Consider the following 14,248-nt stretch of genomic DNA (forward strand, 5'->3'; position numbering starts at 1 on the left):
GTACAGGTACAGCTGCCCATGCAGCTTCAACACGATACCACAGTTCATCAAGAGTAGTGATTGGCGTATTGTGACGAGCCAGTCGCTCGGCCACCATTGACCAGACGTTTTCAGTTGGTGAGAGATCTGGAGAATGTGCTGGTCAGGGCAGCAGTCCAACATATTATGTATTCAGAAAGGCCCGTACAGGACCTGCAACATGCGGTCGTGCATTATTCTGTTGAAATGTAGGGTTTCCCAGGGATCGAATGAAGGGTAGAGCCAAGGGGCGTAACACATCTGAAATGTAACGTCCACTGTTCAAAGTGTCGTCAATGCGAACAAGAGGTGACCGACACGTATAACCAATGGCACCCCATACCATCACGCCAGGTGATACGCCAGTATGGCGATGACGAATACACGCTTCCAATATCCGTTCACCGCGATGTCGCCAAACACGGATGCGACCATCGTGATGCTTTATACAGAACCTGGATTCATCCGAAAAAATGGCGTTTTGCTATTCGTGCACCCAGGTTCGTCGTTGAGTACACCATCGCAGGCGCACCTGTCTGTAATGCAGCGTCAAAGGTAACCGCAGCCATAGTCACCAAGCTAATAGTCCATGCTTCTGCAAACGTCGTCGAACTGTTCGTGCAGATGGTTGTTGTCTTGTAAACGTCGCCATCTGTTGACTCAGGGATCGAGACGTGGCTGCACCATCCGTTACAGCCATGCGGATAAGATGCCTGTCATCTCGACTGCTAGTTATACGAGGCCGTTGGGATCCAGCACGGCGTTCCGTATTACCCTACTGAACCCACCGATTCCATATTCTGCTAACAGTCATTGGTTATGGACCAACGCGAGCAGCAATGTCGCGATACGATAAACCGCAATCGCGATAGGCTACAATCCGACCTTTATCAAAGTCGGAAACCTGATGGTACGCATTTCTCCTTCTTACACGAGGCATCACAACAACGTTTTACCAGGCAACGCCTGTCAATTGCTGTTTGTGTATGAGAAATCGGTTGGAAACTTTCCTAATGTCAGCACGTTGTAGGTGCCGCCACCGGCGCCAACCTTGTGTGAATGGTCTGAAAAGCTAATCATTTGCGTATCACAACATCTTCTTCCTGTCGGTTAAATTTCGCTTCTGTAGCACGTCATATTCGTGGTGTAGTAATCTTAATGGCCAGTAGTGTAGGACCAATCAGAGGCAAGAACTCTATCTACGTCACAAACAGAACTTGGAAGACGCCATATTGCATTTCGTCGTTTACAGTTGAAGCCCGTATTTCCTGCGTTTGTTATTATTACTTACATCCTATGAAAATATGCTGTTTCAAAGCACCGGTGCATTGATGATCTCTGGAAAACACGTCGTTGTTGGTACGATTTGTTGTGCAAAATGACTGGAAACGTTATATTGGCGGTTAAAGTATTTTTGCATTTAATTATTTGCGTATTAAAAATTGCTTGTTTTGAGGCAATGGCACATTGAATGTTAATAAAAAACGCGTTATTTTTGGTGCCACTTGTTATAATTATATATCAGTTAAAAACATTTCATTGATTAAGGCCTTAAGGAAATTAGTGGTAAGGTCTTATGCGACCAAACTGCTGAGGTCAACGGTCCCTAAGCTTACGCACTACTTAATCTAACTTAAACTAACTGACAGTAAGGAGAACACACACACACACACACACACACACACACACACCCATGCCCGAAGGTGGACTCAAATCCCCTGCTGGGAGGGGGGGGGGAGGGGGGGAGCCGCGTGGGCCGTGACTAGGTGCCTGAGACCGCGCGACTACTCCGTAACGTAAAATACAAGAGAGTCTGTTACACGGAGTCAGTGTAGCGTAGTGCAGCGGTTATGAACCTGTAGGCCGCCCCCTTCACGCGGCGATACTCTCTCAATGCGGCACTGTGATTACTGACGTTCACACAAAGGAGTCCCACTAACAGAGCACGGCCTCTCTTCTCGATAGCCATACTGTTCACTCACGTTATGGCTTGCCATATGACAGTGTAGGTGCCATACCGTCATACAAACTTTGTACAGTGCCAAATTTGCATTTGCTGGCCATAGTTGAAACTACTTTGTTTTCCAGAGTAAACCGGTTCCATATTAACACTATGCCGTCCGGCGACACCACAGGTGGTGTCGTGCGCGAAATAGCGGTATACGGCCGGCGACACCACGGTGGTGTCGTGTGCAAAGTATCGCTCAGTGGCCGGCGGCACCAGAGTAGGAGCATAGTATCGGGCAGTGGCCGGCGACAGCACGTTAGTATCTTTTGCATTCTGTTGGTGTTTTGTTTAGGTAACAATATGTTACACACGTCAACAAGTGTCTTGTTTTTATAAGTACTTGTTCACTTTCATCGTGGCGGACGAAAGAGACAATAGGATTATTTACGATGAATGCGCGGATGTCTTGTCTGACGTTCCGGACGACATGGCCGATTGGGAAGAAGACACTGGATACCAAAAAACTGGAAGTGAAGCAGAATCGTAGGAAGATAGTGAAATACGTCCAAGAAGAATTCGGTGAAAGCTACGGTTGCCAACTGATTCGGCTGAATCAGACGAAGAAGACAGTGCACAGTGGTCAGACTTTGATTTACCAACGACCAATAATAAATTTGAAGGATCCTCGGGTCCAAAAATTTTTCCCATAGATACCCAGAACGTCGAGGATATCGTACAATTATATATTGGGAACGATCTATTTGAATATATTAGCAACGAAACCAAGAAGTACTACGGTCAAAATTTGCAATAGAAGGAAACTGGATTAAAAAAATGCCCAATTTGTCGACGTTACGGGACCCGAACTTAGAAAATGGCTTGGGCTTCCTATCCTTATGGGAATTGTAAAAAAAGTAAGGATCAATGATTATTGGTCAACGAATCCGTTGATAGACACACTGATACGTCGCAAAACGATGTCCCGCAACCGATTCAGACAAATATTATCATTTTTACATTTTTCCGATAGCAACAATAAACTGGATAATGCCGACCGGCTTGTCAAAGTGTTATTCGTAATTGATTATTTTTCCAAAAATTGGAAGAAACTTTTAATCTATGTCAAAACATGTTCAATTGATGAAGGAATGATACCGTGGCGTGGACGGCTAAATTTTAAAGTTTACAATGCGTCGAAAATTACGAAATACGGCATACTCATTCGGATGCTGTGTGATTCGAGAACGGGATACATGTCCTCATTCTAGATATATTCCGGCGCTGGACAGCCTTTAGCTAAAACAGTGATGGAACTATGGAGGCCTTGTGACGGAAAGTGACACCCCATCTGCATGGACATTTATTATAACAGTGTAGATCCTGCAGAGAAGTTACTTGAAAATAAAATTGGAGTTTGTGGAACGATACGGCAAAATAGAGGATTTCCGGAAAATTAAAGCGCGCAAAAGTCAATGTGTTTGAAGCTTGTCATCAACGGAAAGGTGACAAGCGGCCGGCGACAAGCCAAGTAATCTGACTTAGCGCTGCCGGCGCCAAGCGAATAAATTTGTACGAGACGTGCGGGCGGCAAATTGTTGACGTAGTATCATATCTACCAATTTTTGCTGTCATACGATAATTTAGACCCATACCGGACCCCCTTGAGCAGCTGTATTTTAACCATGCGGTACTTGTACGAGGGTTGACTGAAAAGTAATGCCTCCACCTTCGTAACTCTTTAACAGTTGGCAGCATTGGTATGCGGCAGGTACTGGCTTGTTCTGTAGCCTCTCCTCTACAGCTTCAGTTGGTGGGAAGCCTTAGCATTGAACGGTTGTGTTGTTACAGTGTAAAGTATAGAACCCTGCGCAGACGGTCGGTCAGTGTGCTTTAAGCAACGTGCAGTCATTGAATTCTTGACAGCAGAAGGTGTCACCCTAAAGGAGATTCATCAGACAATGAAAGCAGTTTATGGTGATTGTGTTGATGTGAGTACTGTGCATCGTTGGGCGAGTAAGTTTAAAGATGTTGAGGCGGAACATCTGACCTGCGTGACAGACAGTTGGACGTCCTGTGACAGCAACCACCGAGTTTCACAAGAAAAATGTAGACAGATTGATTCAGGACGATCGTTGTATCACTCAGAGAGAAATTGCAAGCACAATCGGCATTCCACAAGAACGTGTGGGTCACATATTGTTTTGCTTGGCAAACCACACACTTCACGTGCCACCACAGCAGAATTTCAGAGACTGAATCTCACCACCGTACGGCATCCTCCATACAGTCCAGATTTAGCACCGTCTGACTTCCATCTGTTCCCGGTAACGAAAGACGATCTGCAGGGACATCATTATGCTTCTGATGAAGACGTTGAGAGAAGCTTCAGAAAACTTGTTCATCGTTGGCAGAAATGTATCCAGTTGACTGGTGATTACGTGGAAAAGTGAATATTGGTAATTAAAGAGCACATTCTAATAATTATTTCTGGATTTGATTTATTAAAATATTCGCATCCAAACCCAGTTAACGAAGGCGGAGGCATTACGGTTCATTCAAGCCACGTAGTTATGTTTTCCGCATCATTTCCTATTCTCTTTATTGTGCGACAAGAATAGAGAGGGGCTCCTGAAACCCTCCGAGTACACTTTTTAATGAGAGGTTTGCTTTCTCGTTTGCCTCTTCTGTTACTGATCGACAACAACAGTCCTCTGAGGCTGGAGCCAGTTCTGAACAACTTGATGGACTCGCGTAACTTTCAGGACGAGAATGCGTTTCTGCGCAGGGCCCACGTTATTTCACGTTAGCTGTAGCGCTCCAGCTACTAACACCTTAAACTCTGCCGACCGGTTGCGACTTCTAAGTTTGCATCGCACATATGTTCAGGTGCAGAGCTAGCATACTCAAGATAGTAAAGACGTGGACACATTTAGTGGTCGTTAAATCATAAGATTTAGATTTTAATGAACCAAAAGGGACGTGGCAACCAAACGACTATTCAAATTGGCATATAGAATCAGACTTTGGAAAATATATTCACAAAATTCTGTAGATACCAAGGGCTGATAAGTCCGAGAACTATCGCACAGTCAGCTTAACAGCTCGCGCATCCAAGCTGCTGACGTGAATAATATACTGAAGCATGGAAAAGAAAAACGAGGATTTGTTAGATGGCGACCAGTTTGACTAGAAAAGGTGAGGTACCAGAGAGGCGGTTCCGACGTTGCACTTGAATAATGAAGCAAGGTTTAAGAAAAATCAAGACATGTTCATAGGCCTTATCGGCCTAGAAAAAGCGCTCGATACTGTGAAATGGTGCAAGATGTTCGAAATTCTGAGAAAAATAGGAGTAAGCTACAGGAAAAGTCGAATAATATACAAATATGCACGAACCAAGACAATAATAGGAAAGGAAGACCAAGAACAAAGTGCTCGAATTAGAACGAGTAAAGAAAGGAATGTAGTCTTTCGCGTGGTGGCCGGATGGTCTTCCTGTCGCTAAAATCGCCGATAACATAAATGAGGGAACTCTTGTCTGCGGCGGAGATTCGGCATCAGAACAGCATTTGCCGAAAAGAGCATGAAAAACACCTAAAAATCGGACTCCGGCAGGTCAACGTAGCACACCAACGGTCGTCAATCCGAATGTGTTGAGTTAGCGGGAGCCGGCCGTGGTGGCCGAGCGGTTCTAGGCGCTTCAGTCCGGAACCGCACTGCTGCTACGGTCGCAGGTTCGAATCCTTCCTCGGACATGGACGTGTGTGATGTCCTTAGGTTAGTTAGGTTTAAGCAGTACTAAGTCTAGGGTACTGATGACCTCAGATGTTAAGTCCCATAGTATTTAGAGCCATTTGAACCAATTAGTGGAGATCGTCCTTAAAATAGGGCCCGTTGTAGACCACACGCATGCGCATGCGCATCAGGTCTTTTCGCTGCTGGAACTATTCCCACTAGCTTCTTTTTTCCTATGTGCCTGCATATAAGTTCGGCAGTCTGATTCTTCCGACGGACCTCAAGGCCACGTAAAATAGTGAACAGCTCGTCTACGACCAGTGAATTGACCGAGTACGTTGAACTTTGTTGCAGTAAAACGACACAGAGTTCGAAATACACGGACGCACTAATACGCTACAACAAATAGTTCCTTACTTCTGAATGACACTATAGAAGAAATTCGTCAAATATCTTAGGACAAGAAGTTCAATAAAATATTTTACAATTAAAGTTTTTTAATTATTGTTATGATACTATGGTGATAGTCTTTAATCTTACGACTGGTTTGATTCGTCTCTCCACAGTAGTTTATTCTATGCAATCCTTCTCATCTTTGCAAGACTTGAACCGACAGCCTGCTGAACCAGTGTATTATAATCAAGTCTCGATCTCCGTCTAAAATATTTATCTCCCGTACTTGACTCCCTTTGCCAAATTAACTATTCCTCGATGTTTCAGGCTGTTCCCTGTCAACCGTTCTTTTAGAGGAGTTGTTCCATAAAGTACTTTCTCCCCAACTTCGACGCGGAACCTCTTCATTTGTAACAGGTTCTACGCATGTTTTAGCATTATTCAATAGCATCACACTTCACGAACTTCTATCCTCTTATTGTCTGTAGTGTTCATCGGATACGTTTCACTTCCGTGTAAGACCGGGTTCACGACAAATATTTTCAGAAAAGATTTCTCAGCTCTGAATTGATATTCGATGTTAGCGTTTCCCCGTATTGCAAGTCTGTATTTAATTTCTTTACGGCAGTTAGCTCTCTCCACCGACACCTCTCCAACGTGAGTACAGTTACAGGAAGGCTATCTACATCGCTGAAACATGCAAGCCATCACACCGTGGAAAGGTCCACGGCTCTTGAGGCGAAGGGGCTATTATACAACATATGTGTATAAAAACATTGTCAAATATTTTTAACAGTGTAAGTAGGTCGCTCTGTAATACAGGGTGACACAGAAAAAGGGGAACATTTCCACAATCCAATAAAACTAGAAGTGATTAAGGAAAGAAATTTCGTTCATAGTAACTGAAACCTTACAACTTTGCTGTTGACGAAACACTGATCACTTTTTTTAAAAAATTACGTCCTTTAGATAGCATCCTCCTGTACGAATACATTCGTGAAATCTGCTGTTCAAATTCCTCATTGACCGCTGCAACATCTCAGCTGGGATACTGTAAATTGCATCCCGAATTCTTTGTCCTTCAATTGTTGCACCATCTGTAGTTTGTACGGATAAAATTTTAAATCAAGATGAAGAATTCTGCGAGCACTCTCCCGGGACATTCCAACCACTGTTGCTTGCTTACGAATTGAACACCGTGGGCGCCGTAAGACAGACTAGCGTACAACATCAATGTTCGCTGGAGAACGCACGCTTCCTGTTCGTCCTGTTGGTTTCTTCTTAAGGGCAGGTCCATTCTCTTCAAAGTTGTTAATCTCGTGTTTCGACGGAACGGCATCATGGCGTCCTAAATTATAAAAACGTCGAAATCCTCTCTGCGCCGCTACCAAACTGTCATTGTTTTTGCAAAACATTTTTATGGCTAACGCAGGCTGTTGTCCGTTCCACTGATTCATGATTACTGAAATGGCGGGCTGTTTACTCGCTGTCACGAACTAGCAGTGCTTTCACCTCCCCATGGCTGCCACTACTCATTTCAAACATTCGCGTTACTCTGTGACTCTCTCTCTCTCTCTCTCTCTCTCTCTCTCGGTAGGTTCAAACCCACGTCCGGCCATCCCGATTTATGTTTTCCGTGATTTCCCTAAATCGCTTCAGGCGAATGCCGGGTTGGTCCCTTTGAAGGGGCACGGCCGATTTTCTTCATCATCATTCCCTAATCCGAGCTTGTGCTCCGCCTCTAATGATCTCGTTATCGACGGTACATTAAACACTAATCTCCTCCTCTTCTCCTTCTCTCTCTCTCTTCACAGGTGTCGTATCTTTTGCAACAGCCATATCTGGGCTGATTTTATTCATCGTCACACACCATCTTGTTTCAAAAGGCTAGGCCTTGTATCTGCATCCACAGCTTCCTCGCTACAGCAGCTCTGTGTACAAAGAATATCCCATCTCAATGATCATATCTTTTAAATAGGCTGTTTCGGTCGCGTCCCCGTTTTCTTCCTTACGATGTTGCTTTTGAAAATCTTTCGTGGAAGAATATAATGATTAATTACGTGTCTAACGTGTTTTGCTTTGCGTTAGCCTGTAACTCTCCTTAGTTCTTCCTTTTCTCTTATTTCCTGTAGAACCAAGTCATTCGTTTTTCCGTCAGTTCAGCTAGTTCTTGTAATTGTCTTTCAGAACAACATTTCCACAGCTTCACGGCGAGCTTTTTCCTGCATAGCTAACACCCAGGTTTCACACTCGTTGTCAGGACACTCCACGAAAGGATCTTCATAAATCTTTTCTTAGTTTCGAAGCTGAAGTGCTTGTTGAGTACAAGGTTCTTCTTATTTTGGAAGGCGCCCTTGACCAGTGCTGTTCTTCTCTAGATTTCGTCTACGGTCGCAGGTTCGAATCCTGCCTCGGGCATGGATGTTTGTGATGTCCTTAGGTTAGTTAGGTTTAACTAGTTCTAAGTTCTAGGGGACTAATAACCTCAGCAGTTGAGTCCCATAGTGCTCAGAGCCATTTGAACCATTTTTTTCTAGATTTCGTGTTTTTCTTCACTATCCTAGCAAGATAATGAAATTCGATTACTTCCTCTAGTTGTTCACTGCCTATTTTTCTATCAATTTTATCCCCACTTCCCTTCCTGTCTATAACCACGACTATTGTCTTGGTTTGGATTTTTCGTCTCTTGATTTAGGACCTTAAGCATTATATTTAGTCCTTTTTTTTAGTCTGCCACTACTGCAGCATCATCGGCAAATCTGATGCTGTGAATATGAATACCATTAATTCTGATTGCATTTGTCCTTTCCTTCGTTGTTGTTATTGCCTCCTCGATGAAAGTATTAAGTAAGTTAGATGGTAGAGGGCACTCCTGTCTTACCCACTTACGATTTTTGCTTCTTTCTTTCTACCATTAACATCATGTTCAGTTTTTTGAGTTTAATATATACTGAAAAGTAATCACATGTCCTCCTAGTAAAGTCCTACTTTGCGCATTGCTTTAAACGAGGACCTCGAACCAACCACACCAAATGCTTTTTCTAGATCACTAAATGCTATATTTGTTTTTCTGTTTACTTCTAATGTTCTCTCTCCAAAAAAGTAGTGTTAGTATTGCTAGTGTCGTTGCTTTCCTTGTTCTGAATCCAAACTGATCATTGGCTAAGTTTCAATCTCTTTTCTGTTTAATCCTCTCTTTGACTGTTGACAATAATATTTGTGATGCATTTGAGAGAAATCCTAGATTCTAAACCCTACGGCTACAAAATTCTTACGTAGCTTGTCTTCAGGCGTTGAAATCTTCAGAGAAAAGTCACCGATAGGAAGTTATTTACGAGCCTTGTGCAGAGTTTAACAAGTACTCGCTGGGTGGCCACTACACGAGACGGGGTTTCATTTTATGGAGGCATGCGAAGCGGAACAGCATCGCGTGCAGTGCAGACCGGCGGATGTACGGCCGCCGGTCAGAGGCCAACGAGGAGCAATTGGCCACCGCCGCCACCACCAGAGCCAGACGGCACGTGGGCCGCACGTTGGCGCCGGCGGTGAGCTCCCGACAGGGTCGCCACAGAACTGTGCACGCGCGCAGCTGCGGCCCGGCAACAGACTCTCCCTCTGTGCAAGTGGAGCACTCCCTTCTCGACACAGCTGCACTGTGAGTCAGTTCGGAAATTTATTTTGGAAAAAAAAAATACTGACCGTACTATAATATAAAAGCGTTGAGCGAGATAGATGGGATGCCGGCTTGCTGTTATGTGCAAGCGCAATATGGCTTCCATAGCAGCAGCGGTGCAGTTCCGTACCGAATGCGTGGATACGCTCCCCACTAACATACCTTATTGATCTTATAAATAAATTTTCCCTGAGACATTTAAGTGTCACCTTCAACTACGATAAGGATGAAAGCAGACGAATTGAATTAAAATTTGTGCCTCGGCCGGGACTCGAACTCGGGTCTCCTAGCTTCCTAGAAATGCTGACCATTACACCACCGCAGCACTACTATTAACATTACCCCCCCAAATACAAGCTGAGGCTATGAATTGAAGTTTGTGTCGGGGAGGGCACTGGACTTGAGCCGTCGGTGCAGCGTTATTGACGATAGTGCTGCGGTGGTGCAGTGGTCAGCTACATCTACATCTACATTTATACTCCGCAAGCCACCGAATGGTGTGTGGCGGAGGGCACTTTGCGTGCCACTGTCATTACCTCCCTTTCCTGTTCCAGTCGCGTATGGTTCGCGGGAAGAACGACTGCCGGAAAGCCTCCGTGCGCGCTCGAATCTCTCTAATTTTGCATTCCTGATCTCCTCGGGAGGTATAAGTAGGGGGAAGCAATATATTCGATACCTCATCCAGAAACGCACCCTCTCGAAACCTGGCGAGCAAGCTACACCGCGATGCAGAGCGCCTTTCTTGCAGAGTCTGCCACTTGAGTTTGCTAAACTTCTCCGTAACGCTATCACGCTTACCATATAACCCTGTGACGAAACGCGCCGCTCTTCTTTGAACCTTCTCTATCTCCTCTGTCAACCCGACCTGGTACGGATCCCACACTGATGAGCAATACTCAAGTATAGGTCGAACGAGTGTTTTGTAAGCCACCTCCTTTGTTGATGGAGTACATTTTCTAAGGACTCTCCCAATGAATCTCAACCTGGTACCCGCCTTACCGACAATTAATTATATATGATCATTCCACTTCAAATCGTTCCGTACGCATAGTCCAAGATATTTTTCAGAAGTAACTGCTACCAGTATTTGTTCCGCTATCATATAATCATACAATAAAGGATCCTTCTTTCTATGTATTCGCAATACATTACATTTGTTTATGTTAAGGGTCAGTTGCCACTCCCTGCACCAAGTGCCTATCCGCTGCAGATCTTCCTGCATTTCGCTACAATTTTCTAATGCTGCAACTTCTCTGTATACTACAGCATTATCCGCGAAAAGCCGCATGGAACTGCCGACACTATCTACTAGGTCATATATATATATATATATATATATATATATATATATATATATATATATTGTGAAAATCAATGGTTCCACAACACTCCCCTGTGGGAGTGGTTCGAATCCTGCTTCGGGCATGGATGTGTGTGATGTCCTTAGGTTAGTTAGGTTTAATAGTTCTAAGTTCTAGGGGACTGATGACCACAGATGTTAAGTCCCATAGTGCTCAGAGCCATTTGAACCATTTGAACCTAACTTTGTTGTTGAACCACGGTGGGATTTTCCCGTCCCTCATAGTTTTACTCGGCACGTACCTGTCTAAAACGCATTTTACGATTGCCTTGTTTTAACTTTTTCCATTAACACTCAACATTGTCAGTGTCGGAACAGAAATTTTCGTTTTGATCTGTTAGGTAGTCTGAAATCTGCCTTCTATTACTCTTGCTAAACAGATAACCCTCCCTCCCTTTTTTTATATTCCTATTTACTTCCATATTCAGGGATGCTGCAACCGCCTTAAGATCAGTGATTCCCTGTTCTGCGCTTACAGAGTCGAAAAATTCGGGTCTGTTTGTTATCAGTAGGTCCAAGATGTTATCTCCACGAGTCGGTTCTCTGTTTAATTGCTCGAGGTAATTTTCGAATAGTGCACTCTATCGGCCAAGATACGGATCGACGTGCTGTTTCCGAAGGCACTTGTTGCGAATACACAACATATGATTCGTAGCACGGCGTGCGTATCCACGTAGGTAGCATTTCTACTACTAAGTAAGGAGGCCCGGGTTCGAGTCCCTGTGCAAATTTTAATTCATTTCTTCAGCTGTGATCCTTATCGTGTATACCGTACATAGTTCGTGATCGTGTCACTAGATTTTATCTGCGCGTGAGCTGTTTGAGAGTGGGTGCGACCCGAAACTAGTGGGAAATAAATAATAAAGCACAGCATATGTATTTGATGTCACTGTATGACAGTTTTCGTTATATTGTCATTGTCAGTACATCCCTTTTGTACATGAGCGTCTGCGACTGTTTCTGACTGGCAACGTGGATACGGCACGCCGTGCTACGAATCATATGTTGTGTATTCGCAACAAGTGCCTTCGGAAACAGCACGTCGATCGGTATCTTGGCCGATAGATTTACAGCACCACTCTGTCAGTAGTTCCGACGGCAGATGGCTGCCCGCAGTATCGATAGCATACGGGGGGGAGGGGGGGGGAGACGTGGGCGGGGAAAGCCCGCAGGCACGAGGGAATGACATTCACCGCGGGACCCCGGCTGGCGGACGCATTTTTTTATTCCCCGCGACCCTTTCGCCGGGATGACGCCGTTCTGTGGGAGAGGGATGGAGGAGGGGGCAGTAATAATTCCAGGCGGATGACGTCATGGCCTACCACCAATGCGCTTCCCTTCCCACACGTCTTCCCTCACTCGCGGCTGTCTTCCCTGTCTCGTGTGCGAAGCACCACTGAGTTCTACCGCATCTGGAATTTGCTGAACCCTGCATATTAAAGCTTACAGTAAGAGAATTACTGTATACAGTTGGGTACTCCACAAATCTCACTGGTGTGTCTGACAGAGGGTACACTCCTTTGCATGTTTTTGTAAGGTTTATCCACTGTAAGTGCATGGTAATTCATGATAGTTAAGATATTTTGCTATACTGATTCTTAGTATAAAATTCATTCACTGCTTCGAATGTCCTACCAGCAGCCTTTCATAAAATTTCCGCCATATAGGATTAAATAGTTGAAATGGAAAACGTTCTAAGTCCCATTCTTCCACAGAACACATCATCATTGCTGTTGTGCTCTCCTTAATCTGCTGCATGTTCCTAGATTTGAAGCAGGTGCCAAACCATGAAGAAAATCTTTCAAACCTGCGCTGGTAGATGCTACAAGCTGTATCCCCCTCTGGAGTTCCCAAATTTGCAAGATATGAGGAGCGGTGTTTGTTGACTGGCAACGGCCTTGCCACAGTGGATACACCGGTTCCCGTCACATCACCGAAGTTAAGCGCTGTTGGGCGCGGCTGGCAGTTCGATAGGTGACCATCCAGCCGCCATGCGCTGTTGCCATTTCTCGGGGTGCACTCAACCTCGTGATGCCAACTGAGGAGCTGCTCGACCGAATAGTAACGGTTTCGGTCAAGAATACCATCATAGCGACCGGGAGAGCGGTGTGCTGACCCAACGCCCCTCCTATCCGTATCCTCCTCTGAGGATGACACGGCGGTCGGATGGTCCCGGTAGGCCACTCGTGGCCTGATGACGGAGTGTTTTTTTTGTTGATTACAGTTCTGCTAGTTAAAAACCTAATACTATGTTACTGTACTTGCACCATCAAAGAAAACGTAGTGCTTCAGTATTAATGGCACTTGCAACAAAAACTTTCTTCCAGCTAATTGTCTAAAACTTAAATTTTTAAGACCTTGGCTGCGTACAAAATGCAAGCTGATTCTTGCGAAGAAGAAAACACTGGCGAGTGTTAATAATGCTATTTATTTACACAACTAGAGCCGTTACCGGTTTCGTAATTACAGGTTCATCATTGGACGGCACCTCATGTTTATATTACGCTTGTTGTTGTTTACATTAGTCATTGGAAGGAAAAAAGCCAAGACCTATGTAAATAACGACAGATGTAATACCTGATGGAAGGGAAATATCGACGTCAGATGCATGAAGGCATCGAAATAATTTAATGGCGACAAGTGAAAAATTGTGCCGGACCGGGACTCCAACACGAGTTTCCAGTTTCACGCGAGCAGTCGCCTTAACCACTTCGGCTGTTCGAGCACACTTCCCGTCCAACCCAAATTTCCAACTTGGTTCACACTACAGCCGTAGCGCCCCCCTATCCAGTTTCCTCATAGCTCGCAGCATCTCGCATGATTCCCACAATAAGTCGGACGTAAGTTGCATGTACACTGAAAATATCATGAAAGGCTTAGGTATTACCATTATATATCTAGTGTCTGTTCTTACGGATATGTAGGAAGAACAGGGACCACGCAAAAAATAGTAAAATTTAATACAAACGTTAATAGCCATCTCAAGATGAACCTGTCCATTTGAAATCGATAACCAATGTTTTTGTGTCAATAAATAGCATTATTCACTATAAATAGGTACTGTTTTTTTTTCTTTTCAAGAATAACCTTGCAAAAACTCTCATTGACACTTATAATCAGTCAG

This window comes from Schistocerca americana, chromosome 5 (assembly GCF_021461395.2).
Source record: "Schistocerca americana isolate TAMUIC-IGC-003095 chromosome 5, iqSchAmer2.1, whole genome shotgun sequence".
NCBI classification, from domain to species: domain Eukaryota; kingdom Metazoa; phylum Arthropoda; class Insecta; order Orthoptera; family Acrididae; genus Schistocerca; species Schistocerca americana.